Genomic DNA, 23,195 nt, shown 5'->3' with positions numbered 1-23,195 from the left:
GGTCCATTAGTCCTTGTCCTGATGTCTGCTTCTGGGGGAGCTCATACCACAAAACCATCCAACTACAAAGGAGGTGGGAGATATAAAGAAGCGCTGGGATATTTGAGACCCACCGTCTCTGCAGCACCTAGCCTGTCCAGCCAAGTGTTCCTACTCAAAAGCACAGCAAAAAATGCCTGCCTGTTTGTAATCTTAGTTTCCAGAGTTAAAAAGCCTGTGGTTTCCAGGGAGTGCTTCGTAGCATTGCATATCTGAACTGGCCACATAATGAGGCTCTGTGATCACACCCACCCTGTTTACGCTAATGCTAAGCTTTGATTAATGAAGCGATACCCATTGTATGGATAGGAAAAATGATTCAGGGCTGGTCACTTCCACTCAACTGAACACGGTCAGCATGATACTTGATACAGCATTCCAACGATTTCCTATTCAGAGTCCAGTCCTCTTTTTTCTTTTCTTGTCTCTTTTTATTACAACTAAGTCCAAAGTTATTCATCCTGGTATTAGACTCTTAATTCCTGTCTCCACATAAAAGAGCAGGAAGAGCTACTCCGCTCAAGGATTTACGCTGTTACTTAACCTTGAATCTTCTTGGCTCTTGATTTAAAGCCTTTCAAACCCTTTTTAAGAGAGAAAGATGTTTCTCATTCTAAGATTAATATCCTCACTCTCCATTCCCACCTGAAGGAGGTAATATGAGGCTTAGAGAATCTGCATGGGTCAGAATCACCAAGAAAGAACTCAGCTTCACTCACCCATCTATTTATTTATTTATCCCACCTTCACTGAGCATCTACCATGTGCTAGACACTGTGATGCAAATGATGATTCTCTCATCCCTGAGAACTGTGCAGCCGAAGAAAGGAAATACCAAATGCACACATGCAGCTAATGTTATACACAAGTGTGATGCGTTACCCCAAAGGAGTACAGTTATGAGAGTTCAGAGGAAGAAAAGATCCCAGCTCAGTGGGGAGGAGCATATATAGTCCACCGGGTATTTATTCACTCATTCATTCATTCATTCATTTAAAACAACACTGGTGATTTACCCTGTGCCAGGAAAGGTGCTAGCTCTATGGATAGAATGGATGAATAAAAATGACCCAATTTCTTTTTTCCCTGCAATGTCTATAGCTTCATGGGCTGGAAGCCTAGGTTCTACTTGGATGTGTTGAAATGGATCAGCTGGTTGAGGTCTGGGGAGATGAGCATCTGCCAGGCAGAAGGAACATGACCACAAGCCACAAAGTGGATCTGGGCAGAGTCGTGAGAAGAAGGCAGTCCACTCGATGGGAGAGATGGGACGGGATCACACATGAGAGTATGGCAGGCTGTCGCTCAGGCTTTGGAGGAACTTGACCACCACTCCCAAAGTCCTGGCCATCGTGCCACAGACAAATAGGAGACTCAGGAGTTGTTTCAGAAAACAAGGCATGAGATTACAGACTTGACCTAGCAGGAAAAAGGAAGATTAATGCAGAGAGGATGCATTTCCAAAAACAAGTGGAAAACACCCCAGCCTGAACCAGGGCAGTGGCAAAGCAACGAGTGATATGGGAAGGGTCTGAGGGGTATTACAGTGATGGAAACTAACAGAGTCACGATGCCCAGATATAGATGATGAAGTCAAGAGAGAAGGTGGGTGGCAGAAACAGCTAGTGCTCGCAGATGTTGATTCTCCTATCTGGGCACAAGGATAAACACCCTTTTCTAGCATCCTTGAGAGATCAGTGTGACTGTGTGACTGAGTTCTGGCCAATAGGCTATGAGTGGGAGTTTTGTACATGACTTCCATGCCTAACCCATTAACATACCTCCCACAGGGGGGCTATGCTCTCCCTCACCACCCCCCAGCAGAATGGGGAAGCTTCGAGAACTCAGAGGGGCAAGGAGACACAAGACAGAAGGAGACCGAGTCCCTGAGTGCTGGCCTGGAACAAAGGGCAGCCGACTTTTTAGACACCATGCCAGTGACTAGGGGTGGTTGTGCGCCAATAAAACTTTATTTATGAAAGTAGGTGTCAGGCTGGCTGCAGTTTGCCAACTACTGTTTCAGAGCAAAGTGCCTCCTCCCACTGACCTCACTGGACTATGATAAAGAAAGACAAGACGTTAATTTTTGTTAAACTTCTGAGACCTGGGGGTTGTGTGGTATAGTAGTTAACTTCGGCTTATGCAAGAGGAAAGAGAAAAGGCTGTAAAATCTTCTCATGTTCCTCTGAAAACGTGGGAACCTATGGAGTGTAAGTTGTGAAAAATCGCCAGTTTTAAACAATCCCTTAAAAATGAGTGTGACTGGGAATTTATAGGGAAAAAAAGCCCCCAAATTGCTAGAAAATTCTGGGGCGAGGCAACCTATAAATACTCCAAGGATTCAGCATTTCATTGCTTAGAAGTGGAGTGAGATGACGGCTAAGGGCCCCTTCTCCTGACACGGCATGATAATTGGGGTTTAGACACATTCGTTTACTGATGGAAAATTCTGCTGTCTGCATTCCAGAATTCAAAAGGAAGAAGGGAGAAAAGAAGTCTTGGGTGTGCGCCAGGTGGAGGAGGAGAACTGAAGCCTGTCAGCAAGCCCTCAGGTAACAATATCATAATTTAAATTTTTTTTCTAACAATGGGGGAGTAATTAATGATACACTTTTTCCTTTTTTCCTGTGTCTGTTTCAGCCTAGCAGAATTTGCAGTGCATGTGTGGTGGTGGGGGTGGTGGTGTATGTGGTGCGGTGTACATGTGTGTGTCAGGTGTGGTGTGTGTGATGTGTGTGGTGTGCGTGTGTGTGTGTGTGTGTGTGTGTGTTCACTCAGAGTCATCGGAGACAGGAGCAATGGGCTTGTCTCTGTAGGTTTAACAGTGGATTTATTTACTTGAGAGCCGCATCAAACAGGGGCCACATTTTTGCCTCTGTAGCAACTTGAAGGTTCCTCAGGGTATTTTGATGGGCCTGTTAGCTGTGAGACAAGTTGACAGACCACCCAAACCATTCAGGGTGGCATTCCTGAAGGGCAGGTGGGGAAGCCTTCCTGATTTATTTGGATTTGAAAAGAGAGAAGAGGACAGTATCGTTCTGGCTGGCTACCCCTTGCCTCCTCTTAGGGAAATTCCTTGTGCCAGACTGAGAGGGGGATCTCAAATCTCCCCAGATGCCTAGTGACGAACATTCCAGGACCAGGTTCCCTGAGGTGGCTTACTTTCTCTCTAAGACACTCTAAGTTTCTCTTTAAGGCTCTTGAAGATCTGTAATTCGTGTGTTGGGTCATTTATGCTGTGGATATAAAGTGATTTCAAAATTAAAAATCATTTTCAAAATCACAGAAAACATGCATGAGAAAGCGGAGGGCAAGGGGCAAATTTTCAGGTCATGTGGGCCAAAGTCCTGATCTCCAGCTAAACAGCTGTGTCCTCTGACTAGTCACCTCCCTCTCCCTTCTCTGCACGTCGGTTTCCTCCTGGGGATTGAGTCAAATCCATGCTTTGGAAAATGTATTCTAAAGGATGTCAATAGTAAGTTATATGCAAAAGGATTTCAGTGATTAATTTTATCAGAAATTGTGTTTCAGTGCTATTAAAAAAGATCAGGAATAAAATCAAGATGGACACTTATTTTTCTTTCAAGTGAAAGAAATCCAGAAGTAAGCAGTCCAGGGCTGGTGTGGTAAGGAGCCTAGATCCTTCTACCTTCATTCCCCTCAACACTTAACAATGGCTTCCATCTTCCAAGTCACTGTGTAGTTCAAGATGGTTGCCAGAGCTCTAGCCATTACATCTGTATTCCTAGTAACAAGAATGAAGATGTATAAAGCATGGCAGATAGAATGGTGCTTCTCCTAGGTAAACCAATTTCCTTTAAATAGTGGTTCCTAAAGTCCCCTGTGATTTTTACCTCATGGGCCAGAAAGTAGTCAGATAACCACACCCAGCTACAATAGATACTGTGAAATGCAGTATTTTAAGTCAGAGGTATTGCCAATGTGAATAAAATCAGAGTTCCATTACCAAGGAAGTTGAAGAGAATGGATATTCAGTAGAAACAAACCCTCTTTGCCACGATGGCCAAGGAAGCGGGCAATATACCAGATCACAGCAGCGTAGATTTCTTTTTTGTACATTTCAGATTTGTATATACAAGTTTATATTGTGAAACTTCTTGCATGAAATGTGTCCCATAATTATTTGATTACAGAGTTCTTTCGTTTCAAAACATCACATGCAATTACTAGTCTTAAGAAATAACTCTGAGGAAAACCACACGTGATGATCTCGAGGGTCCTTACTGAGAAGGCGTCGGGTGGCCTAGATCAGGAGCTCCCCTATTCCTCACCAGATCCCCTGCAAGCAACCCCAACTCCCATTAACTTCTCCCTCCTGCCGACCAGATTCTGGGCTGTCCTGATAAGCTCAGGTCAACTCTGGGACCCTCTGTGAGCATCACTCTCCCCGCACCAACGGGGACACTTGACAATCTCTTCTTCTTTGTAACAGGTGGATTTTCACTGGGCTGGGATCATGGGGGTGTGAGGCAGCAGTCTTTATTTATTTTCAATGCAGGCACTGGGGATCGAACCTCATGCATGCTAAGCATGTGCTCTAGCACTTGAGCTGTCCCCTTTCCCAGTGAAGTCTTGATTTGTTTCACATCAAGCGATTGCAAGCAGTCAGAATGAAGTATCCCATTTTAGGTAAAGCCCTTTATGCAGCACAGTCATAATTTAAAGGGCCAGCTGTGGATTTAAAAACCAAACAAAACAACAGTAAAGAAAATAAGAAAATTACTCCTCCACGTGTTCCCTTTATGTAAGACCCTGTGTGTGTTCCATTAATAACACCGTGACACATGATGATGATACAATCCTAAGTTTCAAAGTGTTCAATGACATCACTGCCCCATTAATAAAAAAAAAAAAGAAAAAGATTCCGTGCTATGTGGGAATCCCTGTGTCTTTGTCCTTCAGAAAGTCATAGTCAAGCCGAAGAGAGAAATGTTAAACAAAAGTCAGGACAGAGTTCCAGAGGTCTTTACAGAGTAGCAAGCAGATGGCTGGTAGAGAGAGTTACCTGCTGGCAAAGAAAGCTGGGCTCTAGAATAAGACATGCATATAACTGAGCCTTGGCTACATCATTTTTAGGGTTTGGTAAAGTCATTTAACTTCTCTGTGACTCAGTTTCCTAAACTGTAAGATAGGATAGAGAAGATTTCCATTCCTGCAGATCATTATGGCTGTTAAATGAAATAACACACTTAGCATTTTACCTGTCATGTGTGCATTCAACAATAGCTTTACAGACTTTATTGCTGTTAATACTAATATTAATATATTTACTCTTCTTAATATCTTCATGACAATATAGCAATGGGGATACACAAAGGATACGAGAATAGTTCTATCTTGGGGAAAGGGGTGGAGTGAAGAATAGCTTTATGTGATAGCAATTTTGGACTGAGTTACAGAAGAAAGACTGTTCTAAGAGATGAAGATATCTCAGTGGTCTTCTAGACCAGCCTGTCAAACAAAACATCTGACCTCATTTGTGGTCCATGCCGGTTTTCAAGTGGGCTGCATGCAGCCATTTTCAACCAGCAGACCTGTTGTGTTAGCCAGAATGGTTTTCATATTTGAATTGGAATGATTCTCTTCTACTTTATGACTGTCCAGTCCTTGTAGGAGTTCTACCTAAAATATTTATGTGTTTACACAACTGATCCTCTTCTAGGGGAAGGCTTTGCTATAAAGAGGGACAGTGGCCAAACCCCATAGAAGGAGTGGGGTCTGGGCTATAAGACTCACACTTAAGTCAGAAGCCTGGAAGGTGGAGAACAGAATAGAATGTGGATGCAGTGAGTGGACCAAGTCAGGATGTGTAGAGCGCGAGTGCGCTAGCTCACAGAACCATTCAGGCCTGAAACAACAGTTCCTCGCCACTGAGTGACCTTGGGCAATGCCTCCCACCTCCAGCAGTCTCTAAGTTCCTCATTTTTAAAAGAGCATGGGTTAATAGCATCAAGATGATCACGTCCAGATTTCTGATTCCAATTACACATTTCTCTAGAGGCAGTGTGGAAGGACTTCGTCAGAAGAGTATTTCTTCACCCATAGATCCACATATGCTATCCAGAAGTTTCTGGCTTTAAAAAAAATAAAAAATTTCTTGTTAGAAGTCCCACTATCTGAAGAATAGTTCCAACACCACAGTTTCTTTTACTAAGCAGTTGCACCATCCTTCTAGACACTACCACCCACAGCCTCCAAACAAATGGGTTGTTTGTAGAAATGAATTCTTTGAATGTCATGGTATGTTCACATTAGGTTGGAGCCTCCTATCCCTCTTTGTTCTGTGCACAGAGCAGAGCAGCAGGGCAAGATGTGCTTTCAGTTTCTAAAGGAAACACTCCACACTCCACAGCTTCATCCCTGTGTTCACAAAGTCGGTTTAGCAATGTTTCACAATGTTCCTGCTCATACAAAGTACAAAAGCAAAACGAAAGTAGAGCTTTTGGTTTTGCTTTTTTAATATTCATTTTATTTTATTTTATTTTTTAGGGAGGAGGTAATTAGGTTTACTTATTTATTTTTAGGGGAGGTGCTGGGGATCGAACCCAGGACCTTGGGTATGTTAGGCATGTGCTCTACCACTTGAGCTACACCCTCCCTGCTGAAGTAGAGCTTTTGTGATGAACATCCATATATATTTTTTTAACTTTTAAGGTTTATTGAGGGTATCAAACTTTTTCCCAAAGTCTTGTGTCTTGTGTTTTTGTTTTTGTTTTTCCCATTTATACAGAGGAGTATTCATTGGTAACATTTTTCCACAAAGCCTGGAAACTATTGGAAGAGGAAGCATCCAGAATGTACATAAGCTATAAAGTCCCAACTTACCAGTGACACACAAAATATAAAGTTATCTATTGAAAGCATCCTTCTCAAAGCAGCCTATTGAAAGGGCTTGAAGGCAAATGTCATCTGTGCTGTGTCTTCATGTGTGGAAGCCACTGTGGTGGCTGGGAAGTGTTTCTTGGCATCGGCTAGACTCCCAGCACCACGCTCAGTAGCCATACAACTTCGCCAGTCTGGATTAAAATCTCAGATCTGTAATTTGAGGATTATCATTTTTATAGGATTGCTTTGCAGATTAAATGGAACAGCAGTTGCCTATCACATAGTAAAGATCAAAAACCTGTTGATGTTTTTCTTCCTTCTCTCCTACTTGCAGAATGATTTCATTCATTCAGGGTTTTTTTGTTGTTGTTGTTGTTGTTGCTGTTGTTTTTCCCCAAAATGTACTTAGCTGGTTTGCTTGGGGTCCGAAAAACCTAATAGCAGTAGATGAATTGATTTTTTAATGAACAAATCTATACTGAACATCTATTAAGTTTATAAAACTGTCCTCTGTACCATGGGGGATACAGAGTTGGTCCCTTATTGTAAAGGAGCTGAGTTGGAATGGAAAAGCAGAAACACATTCATAACCCAGTGACTGTAAAAGTCTGGAATGAGATATTGGGAAGGATTCCCTATGGTGTCTGGGATTCCTGGATCAGTAGAAGAATGACTGGCATGTCTGTGAGCTCCTCAGGGCAGGACCCCTTCACTTCTTCCTTTCCACAACCCCCATGCCTATGGTCTATGACACACAGTGGACATCACTGAATGTGGCTTAGGTGGATGGATGAGTGAATGGGTGAATGAATGAATGGTGCTCCATTTTTTTATTTCTGCAATGAGCATTAGGCACACAGGTTCTGCAGAACAGCCATATGAATGAGGCAACGTAGATAGTTGTCTCTGCTCCACACAGTCTGAGGTCTCAGCTGGAACCCTTGAGTGAGGAGGGGCTCAGAGGCTGGAGCCTTCTGGAGACTCATTCATTCATGTATCCTGCACTTGGTATTGGCTACAGGCTGTCAGTGGTGGGAGTACCTGCAGGCTGTCTCTTTGTATGCTCTGGGTTTCTTCACAACATGGAGGTTCTGAGGGTGACATCTCAAGAAAGAGAGCCAGGCAAGAACTGTGCCCCCGTTACTCACTTAGCATCACAGGTCCTGCAGTGTCACTCCCACTCTCCATTAGTCAGGACAGCAGTCACAGATGCCACTCAGGTTCAAGGGGAGGGGCAAAGACTCCACCTCTCAATGAGGAGGGACAAGGTTTTAGAAGAGCATATGGTGCTAGAAATGCGACAGCCATTTTTAGAAAGTCCTCCTCAAGCATAAGTATGAAGAAATGAATGAATGAATGAACGGATGCTTCTGAGTTCAGACTCACTCAAGTTTGTGCCAAGGTGGAGAGACTAAAACAGATTTTTTTTGGGGGAGACTTGGGGCAGGGAGGCCTGGGGAATAGAATCCAATCAGGATGCTGAAGACTTAGTAGAATTTTGCAGTGCAGGGGTGAAAGGAACTTACTGATCTGAAGGAATGACTCGGGGCAGCACAAGTCCAGACAAGTTAAACTGGTTTGACGGGAGAGATGGAATCACGCGAGGGAAATATGGGCGGGAGAAAAGTCCTGTAGAACCCTCATGGCTGATGGTAGTGGCCTTGGAGGTTCCACGCAAAGCTCTCCTTGCCACCTACATGCCCTGGAGATGAGGGAGGGACACGTGGGTCATATTTCAGGTCAACCTGTAGTGAGTCAGCAAAGTGCACCTGAGAGAACAGGAGAGAAAAAGAATACACATGGGGGGCTGACTCTCATGACTCTGGGGGATGAGGGAGGACCTACAAAAGAAACAGTTACTCAACTGCTTTCATTTAAAACGGCACTTACACCTTTTCTCTCCTGAAGGAAAATAAAAAGGAAAAGAATGAATATATCCATTTTCTTCAACTTGGAGGCCAACATAGAGATGGAAAGTACTCTCAGAGGAGAGCAATGTAAGGTCACTGCATTTACACAGCTTGGTCCCTCGAGCTTGGAAAGCAGGCTGACATGTGAGGAACTTTTACTTTTCCCTCCAATGCTAATTGAATGTGCAGATAGAGGGGTACCAAAGTGACTACATTAAGACAAAGTATGTCCCCCGAGTACCTGCTTCCAACCATCTTCTTGCCCACTGACCTCCACCCCAGCAGGACGATAACTTTTTCTGGCCAACAAAGCCCATCTTCTGTTATCATTTCTCTTTGTGTCTTTTCATATCTCCTAATGGAAACTTTCCAGTAGCTGCTGGCTAGAAAATTAGCCATCTGAACTCTGCTTCTCCCTCTCTCTCGTTTTCTTTCTTTCCATGCCTCTCTCTTCTCATCAGATTAGTGAGAAAATTCAGCATTGAATCTCTTTCAAGCTCTTGGCTCTGCACAGCCTGGTTAACACATGGAAGGGGCTAAGATTAAACCTTAATTTAACTCTGTCTCTCACCCAAACGTCACCAGACTCCTGGCCCAGTTTAACTTTCAATCATTTTTTTAAAAGTCTGGAGGAGTGCAGCTCCACACTGCCCATGTCTCCAATGTGACCGTCTTCGCCTGGTCAAACGCCTTGTGGTGAAATCCAAGATGGCATTAGGGAGGAGAAGGAGAGTGAGAAGAGATGAATATTTATTGAGCTCCTGGCATATGCCAGGCACTTTAAATGCATTATGTCTTTTGATAGAACAGCCCTAAGGAATGAGTATATGTTTTCCTAATTTTTTTCAGAGAGAGAAACTGAGGCTTATGGGGGCTATTTTTTTTTATGTCTAAGTTCACACTGATGGTAATAATTTCTTTGCATTGATTGTCGACATATCAGTTGTCCCTGAGGCTGGATTAGCCACTAGAGTGCCTAGTGACCAGCACAAATCCAGCGATCAGAAGTCCTTATGGTGACTCTTCCAATAGGTGTTGTCATCCTTCATTTTCAGACAGAGAATTGAAGCTCAAAGAGGTTCAGTAACTTTACTGGAAGAGTTCAGGCTGGAACTCAGTTCTGCTGTAGGTCAAAGCTCATAGTTGTTCAAACTAGAACTGTAATTTTGAACATCTGCACCATGATCAAGCCACCTACAAATCATACTCTCTCCACTTTATTCTACACCCTTTGGAGTACCTGATGTGTTCCATTCAAAACCAGAAAAATGAAGATGTGAGGGTCACATGTCTTCAAAAGGCATCCTGATAGAATGGATAAGATGGAATAGTAGTATTCACTCGAATAGGATCAGTTAAGCAGAGATGGGATGGGAGCCCAGACCAGACCTGCCTCTGGTGTGAGAGATCTGGTCCTTGGGAGGGAAAACATGGTACCCAAAGAGGTGAAAAGACAGGTAGTAGGCCAGACAAGAAGCTGATATCCATTAATGATGAATTTCAGAAAAATCAAAGGAGTAAAACCCAGGGATGAAGCAGATGACATTCAAATACAAGGAGAGAGACAAGAATTCAACATTAGAATTAAGCAAGGCCATCAGCAAGTTCAAGTCATATGCATAAAGATCCATTCATCACATTGTTGTTCATTCATATTGGTTATATATATACACACACACTTCCATAAGAATTACTGAATTTATACATATACCCCTCCCCCAAAGGACACTTATGCAGCCTTTATAAATTGTTAAAAATTGCTGACAAAGAAAAATGCTTTTAAGCCCCATTATCCTCCTCTCCAAAAAATGATAGGATACAAAATTGTTCTCTCTCTCTCTTTTACACAGGTGTAAAAATATGTAAAATTAACCTAAAAGAAATCATGCTAAAATAGCATAATGCATGACTCTAGACATAAAATTTGGGAGTAAATCTATTCTCTTTAAATTATTTTTTTCTGTAATAAGTCTCTATTTAAAAAATAAAATATATTACATGAGGAAAAATGTAGGCCAGGAGCCTGGGGCAGAGCAGGCTATCAGTTGGATCAGAGGGTCTCACCCAGGCGTTGTTGGTGAATTTGGGCAAGACAGGCTGGCCAGATGTGGAACCAAGTCAAAAGGCAGGAAGGAGAGATGCCTGCTCTGTCCCAGACTTATGACACACGTTCTCTCTCACAGTCTTCTCATGCCTTACTGAGTACATATGATTCCCCCCATTTTATAGATGTGAACTTGTATGTTAATAAAGATTAAATAACATGTGCAGAGTCAGTCAGCTCAAATAGTAACAACAGGTACAATAATATTGAACACCCATGTGCCACAGTGAACTCTGAGAACCATCCACACGTTGATTGGATTAGTCCTCGCTACAGACCTATGCAGTAGGAACCATACATTCCTCAATCCTGCAGATGGGGAACACGAAGCCCATTGACCTTCCTAGCCCATAGGTAATGCAGGTGGTGTTGTGTAATCAGTGTTGGGCAATTGACTCCAGGGTGTGCCTTAAACTACTTCAAGTCACAACCAGCCATGTCTACTGTGGTCAAGACGAGGATAAAATGCAGAGCTGTAGGTCTCATGAGAGTGTGCTCTTTCCAATAAAGTTTAGCATCTCTGACTAAATAAAAGCAGAGACCAGAACAACCAGGCAATCTAGACAAAACTTTTCTTTCATTATAGCTCCATCACCAATGTATTGTACAATCCTGTTAGCCCTGTCTGGAAATCTATTTACTTTCCTGCATAAAGAAGGAGGGGTGTGATTTGAAAATCTTTGAAGTCCCTTTCAAGTCTAGCCTCATTAGCAAACACATCTCTGCACTGGAGTCTGCAGTGGCTCCCCATTACCTTCATATCTTAGCATCCTTTTTACAATACATACACCTTTTGAAATATTTAACATGTTTTCACTTTGAAATAATTTTAAAATCACAAGAAATTGCACAAATAGTGCAGAGAGTTCCTGTGTACCTGCCACTCAGCTTCGCCCAGCGATCACCAGGACATTGACATTCATACTATTAACTAAACCACAGAGTTTGTTTGGATTTTACTCACTTACATGCAATCATTTGTTGAGCATCCTCTGAAGTCATGTGTCACCCCTCAGGATGTGGAGTCCAACAAGCTGTTCATTCTTTGCATCAACAACTCTTTCCTCACATTTACCCCTCAGAAACCTTGACTTTTCTTATGGTTCCCCAGCACACCATATTCTTTGTGTGCACATGACCTGGATCCCAAAGAGCCTTTCTCAACACTGTGACCCACTAGTGTCTCAGATTAGAAGCTGCTTCCTCCGTGGTGTATCCTCCTCGTGCCCATGTTGACTTTTCTCATAACCCCTTTGTGATTGCATGCTCCAAGGTCAGCTCCCACTGGGACTCTGTCCTCCTTGGGCAGAGATTCACCTTTACTTCCTGGGAATTTCTGTGCCTAACATCATTCCTGAGACTGACTAGACTTGTAACACATGCTTGTGGAAGGAATGGCCCAGGGCAACCTGGGATCTCAAGATCCATGCTCTTTGTATCTTGAAGTGTCTCTTTACAGAGCACACCTTTCACCCTACAAAGCTTTCCACAAAAGGATAGTTAATTTGGAAATGAAAAGTGTATATAGGATGCAGGGCAAGAAAAGCAGGAAATATATACATACTTAAACTATCACCACACTTAAGACTTTGTAGGACCATCTTACCATTTAAGAGAAAGGCAAAACCACTGTGCATATAATTGAATTTTAATGGTGAAAATAATATTCATTCTCACTATGCATTGGAGATAATATTTTAAAATTATTTCTAATATAAACACATTCTCTGCAGCCCTCGTTTTTCCCCTTTTTACTCCTGCTTTCAGGCACAAATTAGTGTTCAGTTGGGCTGAATAATGAATGAAAACAGTCAATGCTGTTAATAACAAAGTGTAATGTTGATCTGATGAGATTTCTTGTTTGCAAAGCTTTTCTCTCTCTCCCTCTTTTTTTTTTTATTTTTTTCTCCAACATTCCTCTACAAGGATGGCTGGCAAAATAATTTATATTCAACTGAGTATCTAATTGAAAGATTATGAACCCGTGGAAATGTAGATTAGCAGATCTGATATCCTAAGGAAAATAAATAAATAAAACAGCCTTCCCTTCAGATAACCACACTTAGTGGTGTATGGCCGTCTTGTATTCGGAAGAAGAGCTTCTGTTTTAGATCTTATTCAAGTCTCACAGAAATCAATTCTCAGCTTATGAGTGTTCATCCCTGCACTGGGGAAGGGTTTACTTGAGCAGAGGTTAATTTTGCCCCACTATTTGCTAAAGTGCAGTGTGCCCTGACATCAATTTCCTGTTAGGCACATGCTTTTAGAGAGGTGAGGTTCATATATGTGAACATCGTTTCGGAGAGGATCCACTTTCCCAGATTGAGATGACCTCGAATAGTAGCATGGGACCTGGCCAGAGTCTGAAAAACAGGATTTAATTGAGGGCTGAAATGCTTCAGAAGCTCTAGGCTTGAATCCCATGTGTAATATTTGCTAGTTTTATTTCACGACTTGGCAAGGTAGGTATCACTACTTCCTCCAGTCTTGGATTTTAGTGATAATAAAATTTAAGACTCGTAATAGTTGTACAACCTCTAGAGTACTCCCTAGGACAGTGCACTCAGAAGGTATGCATAGAGGAACTAGGTGATTGCATGTTCATTCTAGATGTGGGATGACTTCTACCATAGGTCTGTAAGACTGAAGACCATATGAAGAACTTTGAAGTACCTTTCATAACAATGACAATCAAAATTCTAATTAACTGGGTAATGTATATTGAACTTCTTCTATATCATGCCCTCTGTTAAGCACTTTAAATGTACCAACTCCATTAAAGAAATCACAACTACTCAATAAACAAGATACAATGCATCGTCCCAACTTCTGAATAAGTAAATTGGGGCTCAGAGACATTAAGTGTCTTGCCCTGGTTCAGGATGATATCTAGAAACTGGCAGATCTGGGACTGAACTCAGGCCAGTGTGACCTACTCACACCCATTATGTTGGAGCACACATCATTATCCCTTTTATGAGTTGTGGCATAATCAAGTATTTCTAAGAAACATTTCTCTAGCCTAATAAATGTGCATTTCCTCCTATTACATAATAGGGTTTTGAGGTTGTTGTTGAAATAATAAATAAATGCATCTCAACATCTTTCTCTTTTTGCTTCTGATACTGCAAACCTGAGGGCTAAATTCATTGCTCAGTTGCAATAATTTTATCATCCCTCAAAATAAATGTGTTCTCCTATCCTTCCTAATGGATTTTAAATTTCTGGTTCTGCTTTCACTGTCTTAAAGTACATTTTATTGCAAGCCCTTATGGATCATTTTCGAAGATATCTGTAAAATTAGGAAGAACTTTCAAGTCAATTAACCTTATCTTGCTGTAAAGTAAGATCACTTTATAGATCAAGAAAAAAGAGGTCAAGAACTTGACCAGAATAAATGAGCTGGTGAATTCTGGAACTGTGATATTTTTCAATGATCCCTAGTCTGTGTCCGGAGATTATCCCATTTTATCACATTGCCTTTTGCATGTGGGGAATACATATTATTTTTAAAAAATTAAATTTTCATAAATATGATCCCAATTAAAAGCAGACAGTCACTCAGTGTGCTGTGTGCCTTCCTTTGCATTTAAAGTTTTATTTACACTATTTTAATGTCCCTTCAACATCAATGAATTTGTCTTAGTTTTCTATTGCTGTGTGTGATAGTCTACTGGTAAACTTGGCTAAGCTTTAGTACCCAGTTATTTAGTCAAATATTCACCCAGATGTTCCTGTGAAAGTGTTTATAGACTTAGTTAACATCTTTAATCAGTTAACTTGAAGTTAAAGAGATTACTTTCAATAATGTGAGTGGTTCTCTGTATATAATTATTTCACCTCCTTGGCCAGGTTTATTCCTAGGTATTTTATTTTATTTCTTGATACAATTTTAAAAGGGAAAGCTTCTTTACTTTCTTTTTCTGATATGTCATTGTTAGTGTAAAGAAACGCCCTAATTCCTGTATGTTGTTCTTGTGCCCTGCTACCTTGCTCAATTCTTTTATTAGCTCTAGTAGTTTTTGAGTGGAGCCTTTAGGATTTTCTACATGTAGTATCATGTCATCCACACATAGTGACAATTTTACCTCTTCTCTTCCAATTTAGATTCCTTTTATTTCTTTTTCTTGTCTGATTGCTGTGGCTAGAACTCCCAATACTATGTTGAACAGAGGTGGTGAGAGTGGGCATCCTTGTCTTGTTTCAACTTTTAGTGGGAAGGACTTCTACTTTTCACCATTGAGTATTATGCTGGATGTGGGTTTGTCATTAATAGCTTTTATTATGTTGAGATATATTCCCCTTATATCCGCTTTGGTAAGAGCTTTTTATCACAAATGGGTGTTGAATTTTATCAAATGTTTTTTCTGCATCAGTTGAGACAATTATGTGATTTTTGTCCTTTCTTTTGTTGATGTGGTGTATCACATTGATTTGCATATGTTGAACCACACTTGTGTCCCTGGGATGAATCCAACTTGCCCGTAGCGTACAATCTTTTTTATGTTTTGTTTGAGTCAGTTTGCTAATATTTTGTTGAGAATTTTTGCATCTATGTTCATTAATGATATTGACCTGTAGTTTTTTTTTGGTAGTGTCTTTTTCTGCTTTTGGTATCAGGGTGATGTTGGCTTCATAAAATTAGTCTGGGAGTGTTCCCTCCTCTTCAGTCTTTTGGAAGAGTTTGAGAAGGATTGGTATGAGTTCTTCGTATGTTTGGTATAATTCTCCAGTGAAGCCATCTGGTTCTGGAATTTTGTTTGCAAGGATGTTTTTCTATTGCTGATTCTATTTCACTTCTAAAGATCATTCTATTCAAATGATCTATTTCTTCTGTAAAACATTGATTAAGGAAATTAAAGATAATTTAAAATGGAAGGATATCCCATGCTGTTATATTGAAAGAATCAATATTGTTAAAATGGCCATATTACCCAAAGCTATCTACAAATTTAATGTAATCTCTATCAAATTACCCAGGACATTTTTCACAGAACTAGAGCAAAAAAAAATTCTAAAATTTATATGACTCAGAATTACCACAGCAAGACTGAAGAAAAAGAATGAAGCTGGAGGAATGATCCTCCCAGACTTCAGACAATACTACAGAGCTACAATAATCCAAACAGTGTGGTATTGGCACAAAAAAACAGACATATTGATCAATGGAACAGAGTAGAGAGCCCAGAAATAAACCCACACACTTATTGTCAGTTGATATTTGACAAAGGGAGCAAGAGTATACAATGGAGAAGACAGTCTCTTCAACAAATGGTGTTGGGAAAACTGAACAGCCACATGTAAGTGAATGAACTTAGAACACTCCCTCACACTGTGCACAAATTAAACTCAAGAGGGCTTAAAGACTTAAACATAAGACAAGACACCGTAAACCTCCTAGAAGAAAACATAGGCAAAATATTTTCTGATATAAATCTTAGCAATATTCTCCTAGGGAATTCTACCCAGACAATTAAAATAAAAGCAAAATTAAACAAATGAAACCTAATTAAACTTATAAGCTTTTGCACAGTAAAGGAAACTATAAGTAAAACAAAAAGACAATCTACAGAATGGGAGAAAATATTTGCAAATGATGTGACTGGCAAAGGCTTAATTTGCAGAATATACAAACAATTCATACAACTTAATAACAAAAAAAGAAACAACTCAATCCAAAAATGGCCAGAAAAACTGAACAAGCAATGAAGGCATACAAATGGCCAATAGGCACATGAAAAAATGCTCAAAATCACAAATTATCAGAGAAATGCAAATCAAAACTACAATGAAGTATCATGTCACACCAGTCAGAATGGCCATCATTAAAAAGTACACAAACAATAAATTCTGGAGAGGCTGTGGAGAGAAGGGAACCCTCCTACACCACTGGTAGAAATGACATTTGGTGCAGCCATTATGGAAAACAGTATGGAGATTCCTCAAAAAACTAAAAATAGACTCACTATATGATCCAGCAATCCCATTTCTGGGCAAATATCTGGAGGGAACTATAATTGGAAATGATACATGCACCCAAATGTTCATACAAGCACTATTTACAATAGCCAAGTCATGGAAACAACCAAAATGTCCATCAACAGATGACTGGATAAAGAAGTTGTGGTATGTTTATAAAATGGAATACTACAAAGCCATGAAAAGAATAAAATAATGCTATTTGCAGCTAAATGGAGGGAAATGGAATTCGTCATTCTAAGTGAAGTGAGCCAGAAAGAGAAAGAAAAATACCATATACTATCACTTATATGTTGAATCAAAAAAAAAAAAAGACACAAATGAACTTATTTACAAAACAGAAATAGACTCACAGACATAGAAAACAAACTTATGGTTACTAGGCTCAGGGGAAGAGGGTGGGAAGAGATAAATTGGAAGTTCAAGATATGCAGATACTAACTAGCATATATAAAATAGATAAACAACAAGTTTCTACTGTATAGCACAAGCAACTATACGATGAAAAAAATATGAAAAGGAATATATGTATGTATATGTATGACTGAAACATTATGCTGAACACCAGAGATTGGCACAACATTGTAAACTGACTATACTTCAACTGAAAAAAAATTTAGAAAAATAATGGGGGTGGACCTCATCCAAGCATTTAAAAGACCTTAAAAGCTAAAACTAAGGTCTCTTGAGGGAGAAGAAATTCAACCTCAAGGCAGCATTATGAATTTCCATTCTGAGCCGTTATATAGATTTTAGACTTACCAGCCCAACACAATCATGTGAGACAGTTCCTAAAGATAAATTTGCATTTATTCCTTAGAAAAGATATTGATAGATAGATAATATAGAAATATATCAAAGTTGCTATAAATATCTATCTATATAATATATTTAATAAATCAATTAATAATTAGTTTTGTTTCTCTGGAGAGCTCTTACACTGTGTAACAAACTGTCACACACCAAGAAGCTTAAACAATACACATTTATTGCCTCACAGTTTCTGTGGACCAGGAGTTCAGCACATTTCAACTGGGTCCTCCACACAGGGTCTCACAGACTGAAATCAGGGATCATCTGGGTGCATCCTCCTCTGGAAGTTCAACTAGGGAACGTTCTGTTCTCACATCCCCTCAGGTGTTGACAGAATGTGCATCCTTGTGGTTGCAGGACTGAGGTTCCTGTGGTCTTGCTACCCACTGGTCGACTCTCAGCTCCTAGAGGTTGCTCTCTGGTCCTCACCACAGGATCTCCTCCATAGGTCCTCTCTCACTTTGAACCTCTTCCTTCAGGAAGCTTAAGTCCCTTTGAAAGACTCACCTGATTAGGTCAGACCCACTCAGGATAATCTCCCATTTGTTTAACTCAAAATCAAGCAGTTAGGAATTTTATTACATTTTCCCTCCTGTCGTATAATCATCCTGGGGGCAATAACTCGTCATCATAAACCCTGCTCAAACTGAAGGGGAGGGGATGATGCAGTGTGTGCACCAACGGGCTATAGCAGTGGGAGTCCTTTTAAAATTCTTCACTTATTGGGATTCCTCAATTTTTTTTTTTTTATTAATCAGTTTCACAAACACCCAGTGAGCTTCTTCTAGGTACCAGGCATGGTTCTGGCTATTGGAAATGCAGCAGGAAGGTTTTCTGCTCCTAGTAAGAAAGACAGTCCCACACAAATTCCACATAACTGCTAGTAATCAGAAAATAATTTGTAAAGTAATTCAGTAGTAGTCAAACAGCCGTTCCTTGAGAGCAGAAAGGACAAAGGGAGTCAATCTGCCAGCAAGAATCTAAGAAGGCTTTATAGAGACGAGGATGTTGGAACTGGACCTTCAATGTTGGAAGGAGTTTTCCAGGAGAAGAAACTAAGGAGAAGCACTGAGAGGCAAGCAGAGCCAGGCCAAAGCCTGGCGCAGCAGAGTTGCAAGGCCCTATCCATAAAGGAAGACAGAAATATTTCTTATTACTATTTTAAGAACTTGCAGCTTATGAGACACTGGTCATAGAAAAGAGCTTCAGGAATGTCAGAAATGTTCTAACATTTTATTTCCCATTTCAAGAGTGTTGCTGTGAGGGAGAGTTTAGAAAGAGACTGAAGCAGTTCAGAAGGGTTGGAAAAAAATGAGATTCTAAGCAGTTTGCAGCATTATTTTTTTTCCCCTCATTTTGAAAAAGTAAATCTTTTTGTTAAAAATATTTTTTTTGTAGAAAATTCAGGACATACTGGAAAATATAAATGCACAAAAGTAAAAATTATATCTGGTTGAACCATCACAGATACCCTACAAAGTTTTACTATATAAAATTCTGTATAAATAACATATAAATATATATAAAGATAAATATTTGTATAGAGAAAATTCAATAATAAGATTTGGGAATGTTTTCTAAATCTAATAGGAACATGTTCCCATATCACTAAATATTCTTTCACAGTGTTGTTTTTAATGGCTGCACAGTTTCCTTGTATTTGTATATCAATATTTATTTAGTCAATGTCCTGTTATTAGACAAGAAATATGTCTTTTATTCAATATTATTAGTATAACTGGCAGAGCCACACTTCAAAAGTTTGTGAACATACAAATGGGGTCATAGTTCATCAACATCCAAGTTGTCATACCTGCCGTCCCCAACCTGATGATGCCTTAAAGTGCCTGTAGGTCTTCTGTCTTTTCAGAGAGTCTCCAGGACCTTGTGCTAGGTGCTTGTAGGAGAGCAGCTTCCTCGAGAAACCATCCTCCCACGTCTGTTACCTGTGTCCCTCAAGGGTTGGTGACTCTCTGGGACCAGTGTCATCTACCACCAGGCTGGCTCAGAGAAAGGTCACCAGTTACTAAGCAATCATCTCCCAACTCTAAACCAACTTTTCTCTCTGCCTCTTCACAATGTTGGAGCCCATACCCTACAAACTACCCTTCTCCTTTGCCAGTCAGCTGAGAACAAATGCTGAGGGAGCCTGGAAGGAAGATGAGCGACAATGAACCAGCACCTTCTCACTTTCCTTGCTGCAGTCCTTCAACACTGCCTCAGCAATGGCTCACTGTCCCAGCTACAAAAGCTGGTTCCAACATCCAGACTCTTTTTCCTCCCAGGACTTGCAGATCTGTTGCACCACACGTCCTCAGATACTAGCACCAGCTGGGCAGTGAGCATGTCCAGGTTCTGGGTCCCAGGTTCCTCCTCTGAGCCCACAAATACCTGATCTTCAGTTGAGATTCCAGAAAGCTGGTGCCTTAGAAACAAGGATACCTAACCCTTGAACACAAGCTCATTTAGACTGGTGACTCTTGGAGGACATTTGACAATCTGTGAAGACATGTTTGACTGTCACAGCTGTCACTGCTGTGCTCATGGCTCAACTGTGTTGAGTGCTCATGGCGTTTAGTGTTTAGAGGCAAAGGATGCTGCTAAATGCCTTGCAGGGCACGAGACCGACCCTTGTAATAAAAATTGAAGTAAGCATATTTGGAAAAGTTATGGCTGAAATTTCTTCAAAGTTAAAAAAAAAATATGAATTCACAAGGATCTCAACAAAACCCAAGAAGGATATTTATAAAGAAATTTACACTTTTGTAAATTTGGCCCATTATAATCAAATTGGAGAAAACAAACAAAAAAATGACATAAAATTCTCAGAAGCATTCAGAGAAAAAGAAACACTTCATATAAAGAATAGTTCTAAAAGTCATTGCTGATTTGTCATCCAAAACAATGTGAGTCAAAGCAACTCTATTATACCTGTGAAGTAGTGAAAAAGGATTTTAATTGTTATCAACCTAGAATTTTACAATCAGCTAAAATATGTCTCAAATATAAAGGTGAAATAAAAAATCCAGAAGTCAGTAGTAAGACTATAGAAGACTTAAATAATATTATAAACCAAATTGACCTTGAACATTTACATTGCACAACACAAGAGAATCTTCACCAACATAGAGTATATATTCTGGGCTACAAGTCAAGCCTCAGTAATTCAGAAAACAAAAATTAGAAAACAATACCAAAAAAAAAAATCTGGAAAGTTTCCAAGCTAAACAATATATTCCTGAATAACCCATGGATCAAGGAAGAAATCAGAAGTGATATTAGAATATAATTTGAATAGAGGGGAAAATGAGACTCTGTTGATGAGAAATCTCAAGATATAACCAAGGCAACAGGAAAGGGAAATTTAGAGCTCTAAGTAATTATAGTAAAATAAAAAGAAGGAATGTTTTAAATTATTGATCTAAGTTTTCATTTTAAGAAATTAGAAAAAAAAAAAACCTAAACTAAGTAGAACAACAAAAGTAAACATACAAGCACAAACCAGTGGCATGCAAGGCAAAAACACAGAGAAAATCAATCAAACCCAAAATTAATTCTTTGAAAAGGTAAATAAAATTCAAAATCTCTAATTGAATTGACCAAGAAAAGATAGAAAACTCTTATTACTCATATCAGGAATTCAAGAGGAGACATAGTAAAGACAAATATCAAGAATTAAAGAAGATTCTTTCTAGAATCTTAAAAGGTTAATAATGGGATGTAACAACAAAAATACTTTTATGTCAATAAATTTTAAAAATTAAATTAAATGGATAGATTTCTTGACAGGCACAAATTAACAAACTGACATGTATAAGAAGTAGAAATTGTAAAAAGCTCTATATCTTTTAAGGAAACTAAAATTTTATTTAAAAGCTCCCTCCAAAGAAAACTCTAGGTCCAGATGGCATTACTGGTGAATTCTACCAAATGCTTGAAAAAAAGAAAATTAACATTTATGCAAACTCTTTCAGACAATTTAGGAAAAAGCAATACCTCTTATCTGTGTGGTTTGCATTACTGTGAGCCCAAAACAGAAAAAGATAACACAAGAAAAGCAAAATTACAGATCAATATCCTAATGATCATATGTGTAAATATCATTAACAAAATTTTAGCAAATAAAATCCATCAATACATGATAATTATAATGTCATATCAAATTATGTTATATTTATATATAACAAATTATTATAATTATGTCATATCAAATTATGTTTATCCTTGGAATGTAAAATACATTTGACATTTGAAAAAAATATATATTTCACCACTTTAACAGGAAAAAAAAGAAAAGAAAAAATATATAATCACTTCAATAGATGAAGAAAACACACTTCTAAAAATCAATACTTAATCATCATAAAGATTCTCAGCCAAGTAGGAATAGATTATAACTTTGTAAAACAAAAAAAAGGGGCTTTATGAAAAGCCACAGCTAACATCAGCCTTTATGCTGAAATATCCATTTGCCTTCAAGACTGGGACAAGGCAAGGATGATTATTCTTAACACTATTTAGCATCATTCCAGAGGTTCTAACCAGAGCAATACAACACCAAAACAAATTAAAAAGGCACAAAGATTTGAAAGGGATAAGTAACATTGTCTCAGTTGTAGGTAACAAAATTATGTACATAGAATCATAAAGATTTGCAGCAAATGCTAGAACTAACATAAGGATTTAACAAGATCACAGGACACAAGTTCAATATACAAGAATCAATTTTATTTTACATACCAAGAATGAACAACAAAAATTTAAAATTTTAAATACTAATCATGAGAGCATAGAATTCATTAAATATCTGTAGCTAAATTAAATAAAATAGATACTTAGCCTGTACACTGAGAACTGCAAAACTTTGAGGGGAAAAAAATCAAATGAGACCCAAATAGGAGGAGAGAGATATACCATGTCCATGGACTGATGCAGTAAATATTTAAAAGTTTTACTGGGAAGGAGTAAAAGGTAGCTTTGTGGAATGATAGATATTGACAGAGTTGCAGATTATGAGGGTATGTGCCTTTGTCAGAACTCACTGAAATAGCTCCCTGTGCTATACTTTGATAAAAGTATATACATACAAAAAAAAAAAAACTCACTGAAATATTCAATTAAGCTCTGTAACATTTCACCACATGTAAACTATACCTCAATAGAAACTTATTAAAAAATAACAAAAGAAAAGGAATAACAACAGATCCAAATTGTGCACTGATTACTTTAAAACATTAACTGAGTCCAAATGGATTTGTTTCATCGTATATCTCCAACCGTGAAATGAAAGTCCTACCTGCACGTCCTTTTGTTTAGCCTCTCTTGTTTTCATCTGACATAGATATTCAGTCCAACTAGACAATCCTACATCTTCCAGGTAAATTTACTTTTCTAGTTCTGGAGATGATGGTTTCACAGCTTATCTTTCCTCAAATAACATCTAACCCCTACCACATTCTACTGGTGACCTCACCTTGTAGCTCAAAGAAGATGGATGCTTTCAG

Source organism: Camelus bactrianus, chromosome 6, assembly GCF_048773025.1.
Source record: "Camelus bactrianus isolate YW-2024 breed Bactrian camel chromosome 6, ASM4877302v1, whole genome shotgun sequence".
Classification (NCBI taxonomy): Eukaryota; Metazoa; Chordata; class Mammalia; order Artiodactyla; family Camelidae; genus Camelus; species Camelus bactrianus.
Note: the sequence above shows the minus strand (reverse complement) of the source record.